The sequence below is a fragment of the Nesoenas mayeri genome (genome assembly GCF_963082525.1).
Source record: "Nesoenas mayeri genome assembly, chromosome: 8".
NCBI classification, from domain to species: Eukaryota; Metazoa; Chordata; class Aves; order Columbiformes; family Columbidae; genus Nesoenas; species Nesoenas mayeri.
The window spans coordinates 12,443,355-12,448,711 of NC_137554.1; positions in this window are offsets into that span (position 1 = coordinate 12,443,355).

Genomic DNA, 5,357 nt, shown 5'->3' on the forward strand with positions numbered 1-5,357 from the left:
ACTGGCATTTTAAAATTTGTTTTTTTCTTCTAATTGTTGATTCTAAATGTAGACCGATGAATGAGAGTGATTGTACTGTTGTTTTCTTAAAAGAGGTCATTTTGCCTTGGTTTGGTGTAGAGTGCAGCTCCACAAACAGTTGCATCAGCACAGCTGGGGTAAACTAGCAAAACAGTAGGAGGCACTGGGTGAGGAAGAGGGCAGGAACCTCTTAGTCAGGCTTTGCTACTGGAAAAGTCATAATGTGGAACCATTTATCATGTTAAACCTCAGTCATGTATTGAATGTAACTAAGTACGCTTCTTATTTTCTGCAAGATAATTTCATAAGAGGTATGATCTGAAAAACAAGACATGCTGTATAACTAAACTTGGTTTTCTGCAGAAAACAAATAATTATTTTTATGTGCTTCCAGTGTTCTTAGAAACATTAAGTGCAGTGATACTATGTTATTTGATTAGAGAAAACCTGAAGACTTCTGACTGGGTTTCTAATGATTCTTCCTTAATGTTAGAAATGCAAGCTGCCTCTGGAAGACTCTAGAACAGTAACATCATCATAAATGTTGTAAAAAGTTCTGCTGTTGGGAAAGAATGGGATTTTTTAATTAAATCAGTGCACTAGACCATTGGGGACACGATGAAGCAGGCAGCTGATAAATGTGTAAGCTACTGGCTGATCTCACTTGATGGCAGAATTAGGATGTTATCAGAGCCAGTCTGTGGCAAAATTTGTCCCTTTTAGCAGCAGTTACTTTCAATTACTTTGGGCTAAGTGCAGTTTAACTTTCTTGCAAGTCATTACAATTATAGGAATGCAATCTTAGAAGTCCTGATTTGTATCTATAATCAATAACATCTGTAATATTTATGTTAACATTACAGTTAGTGCTGTGCTTCCTGCTATAGCGGTGCTTCTCGTATATATTTAAGTTAGCTCGTTTGTTTAGATACAAAGATACAATATTTGCAAACACTTAAACGCTGCTTGTCCTAAACAGCCAAAAAGCTGGAACCAAATCCCTAAATAATGAGATTCATTATCTGTCAAAATGGGATTATTTCTCCGATTCACATTTTCCATTTGTTACACTTGAGTTTCCAGCAGTGTGCTGTGGTGTCCCACTCTGCCATCACTGACAGAGCAAAGCGGGTGTGAGTTTACACCAACTCAGTAACTAAGGTATCCTTCCCTCCCACTACTTCAAGGTTTTGCTCTTTCTGGCAGTGGCGAGTTCTCTGTGTGTTGTTTTTGGAAGTGGGAGACGAGGGAGTAGGTTGTTTTTAGAAATTTGTCTGGGTCTAAATACCACGTAGGAACTTAGAATCAAAGTAGTAATTTGTGGGGAGAATGTTTTTGTGCAGCAGGCATGAGCCACGCTGCCAGGAGCTGTTTCTCTGACCCACTGCACGAGACGGTGGCTGGAGAGCCAGAGCCTGTAGCTTTGGTGACACAAGGTCTGGCGGCCATCTGGGCACATTACGAGTGTGACTTTATGAAGCAAGAATGTTTGTAGTAGACAGCACCAAAATGACATATTGCACCTTGCTCTAATTACTGGGTAGCTTGTTTAGGGAGCAGTTGCTGTAACATAATGTAAACTAATGTTCTTCTATCTATTAAAAAAGCCAGGAGAAAGAGACTATTTTTTCACCTCTGAAAAGTACTGAGTCGTTGAGGTCACTGGGTGCCTTGGGCCACAGCCTGTAAAAATAAGGCCTTTTTTAAAAACACTTCTAAAAATAGATTTGAAGTCTGGTATTACCTTCCTGGAAATATATCTCCAAATCTGTTTATAATGTAAAATGAAATTTGCAGGGTGCTTGGCGGTTAGGACGTGGGGTGCTCTGTATATTCACTGCTGCTTTAGACTGGGGTTTTCCTGAGCTTTCTGTGGGTCTGTAAGGATGATGAGGAGCAATGTACATTTGTTTAGCCTTTCTTGGATTCCTGCTGTCAGAAAACTGGCCATTGGTTATGCAGGGAGAGAGCCTGGTCTCATCTGTCAGCTTGTGTCAGAGCAGACCTCTTCCTCTCCCGGGCTGAAAACAGGTAGCTGGGGGTTGCTGCTGCCATTGCAAGTCGTCTTGATTTCAGTCCCCAGCCCTCAGCATTCTTAGAAGGACCCTCAGCCTCCCACACTCTCTCTGTCCTCTCCTGATGAGCGTACAAAATGCATCAGAACTGATACCCTCCACTGTACAGACAGGTTCCTGAGCCAAAAGGACGGTTTTTTGAGCTGTTCGGGTTTCTAAAGGTCTAGCATTGAATTAATGACACTGCTGGAGTTGGAAAGAACTGGCCATATTTAAAAAGATGATGTGTTCTGGTTTTGCTCTACATGGTCTTTCCTTTTCCTCCTGTCTTTATGCAGTTGTATTTAAAAATATGTCATTTATTGACTATTTTTTTGGGGATGCTGCCAGGTATGGCTGTAGGTTTGGGGATTTGTCCAAATCCTATTAAAGTCAATTGAATGTAATGGCTCCAGTAGCTCTTAATGGAGATACATTGAATTCTTTGTAGAGTTTGCAAGGGCTGGCCAAGTTATCTCAGCATTTTAATTTCTGTACATTTGTGTATAATTCTTGCAAGACAAAATATTAAGATTTTGAAATCTGAAATTCCTTCTATTGCTTCTGTTTAGTTAAAAATATGTAAGATGTCAAGCACAGTAAACTATGTTAACAAAAAGCTGTCACAGAAGTCCAGCTATAGCAAATATAACTCACCTTCTGCACTACATTTCAACAGTTTTTAAATATGTGATAACACAAAACTATTTCATCATCAACAGGTAATGTGTAACACTGTTTCTTCTATGCTTGACAGTACAAGAACAGAATGCCCTTGCCTATATTACAGATTAAATGGATGTTAGGAAATTATATGCCATTTGCGTTAGTAATTGTGCATTTAACGCATTGTTAAAGTGTCAAAAGAGTTGGTTGGTTCCTGTTGTGGATTAAACACTGATAACAAGACAATTGCTTAGAGTTAAGTTATGATATTAATTATTTAGCTGACTGATAGTTAATGTATTAGTGGAAAAAAAAAAGCTATGCATGTGGAAACACTTGTGAGTTTCCATGGTGGCTTCTGATTTACTAATGCTGACCAAAGACAAAGAAATAATAGAAATAATTTCCGAACAGGGAATCTTACAAGGGATTTAATATTCTTTTTAGAACACTTTGACAACAAACTATGTTGTCTTTTTAAATGTACATTTATGTTTGAAGACTAGTACAACTGTAAATACAAGCAATTCATAAGTAGATAATAGTCAAGCCAAGAGCTTGCATAAGCCTCAATGTTATTAAAAAAATCTAATTGAGAAACTGTTTGTAAGGTAAACTGCAACTACCTTTATACACACAAAGGAAAAAAGACTGTTCAAAGGGAAATAGGAGTTACTGCCTTGGACTTGTTACCTTCACCTTTTGTTGTGTATTTTTGTAGTTAAGAATCAGATCATGAGAAACCTTGATTCTTGTAACTTCCACAGTGGTGATGGGGCCACTGATGAAGTACCATGTTCTCATCCAGATTTTTTTTTTTATTGTTACAACATGCAGGAATTCCTTGAGACAGGCACTATGCAAAAGTCAGGCGAAAAGGACTACCCCCGTTTCAAGGAGATTTAATGAAATATGTGGGTGTTTTTAAGCAAGATTAATTAGACAGGGCACAGAGCATGACATGCTCCAGCACCTGGCTTCATGTGGTTTCTCCTTAAGATAACCTGATGTATAAGAGTTTGTTCAGTGCCCAGATGGCCTGTATACATGAGCATCAAATTTGCTGGATTCTGAACATCACGGGCTTGCTGCACGGTGTGTCTGGCACCTCTGGTGGGTCAGAGATGTCCAGTCCAACGCTCAGTGTATGCTCATGGCATACGGTGTGTCCAGAGTACACGCACGGCACTGGACTGGAACGCCTTGCTCTGCGTATGGGCAGGTGCTGCTGCCCAAGACACCTGGGATCTGAAAGTTCCCACTTTCAGTGTGGAGATTCCTGTTTCCCCTGGGACATAATTTCCACATAGAAAAAGAGGACATCGCAGAGGAACGCCGGGGGTGTAATACTCATTATTCAGCAAATCAAATGAACAGGTGCTGAAATGTTGGCTCTTTAAGCAGTCCCAGATGAGTTATTACAGCGAACTGTGTACGTGTACAACAAAAGAAGAGTAAATGTGCAACACTGGAACAAAATCCCAACAAACCAAGATGAGGTAATTAGTGTATATTACAATGCAGTTTTCCTGCAACTTATTCAGTTACACAATATATTCAGTGCAATTCATGAAGAGACTTTTCAAAGCTGTTTATAATGTTTGCATGATACATTTTTATGGTGAAACCCTTCCACCTTAGCATTTTTTCATATCTATCACATATAGAATTAGGATTATTTTTGTATTTTTCTTTATTCTTAATGGTCTTTGGGTTTTAGATTTTTTTTCCTAGTATTAGTAGATACTTCAGTACGTCAGTCAGACTGAGTGTTGCTCATCAGCACAAAATGTATATGGTGTTGAGTAGTGTCATTGGAACAGGAAACCTAAAAAAACTCCTCATTGAGCTGAAAGGCAAACTTTAATTCTGTGGTTTAGCAGTGATGTATTTAAATGTACCGTTTCTTCTCTTTTTGTATCTTTCTTACCAGGACTGCTGTCTTAGATCTTAGGTTTGGAAGCTACAGTACAGAGCATCATCTCCTTCATATGACTAGAATTGCACAGAGGCACAGAAATCTGCCTGTATGAAATAACATGCAGATCAAGGCTTCAGAAAGGGGGAAAATTGCTAGGCCTGCTGATATCAATGGAAACTAAGAATTACACTCTAGGTAAGAAGCTAGAATAGTGTCAATACAAAATTTGCAATTAATTATAATATTAACAAGTAGTACTGCTAGAAGCAGGGTCCTTGCTAGAAGACATTGTTAGCAATAAAATAAAAATGAATAGTACATTCTGGAGCTCCTAAACTGACAAAATTAGGACATAAAGTCTGTTTCCTTTTGAAATGATGTATTACACCATGTTAATATCTATCCCAAAAGTACTATGTTTTTTAACTTAAGAGATATCAATTTAAAAATCATGGTATCTGAAAAATATATGATTATTACAAGCATTATTGAGTATTCTATTGAGAACTGCATGAAAAACAATTATTTTTTGCCTTATTCAAGTTTTTTTTTAAATTAATTTCAACTGCATTTAGACATACATAATGTGAGTGTGCACCAGGTTTCATTGTTTCCTTCCACTGACAAGTAATTTTCCTTCCTTGTTTCCTCAAGGCTTTCACTGATCAACAGAGGATGGAAAAAGCACTAAAAAT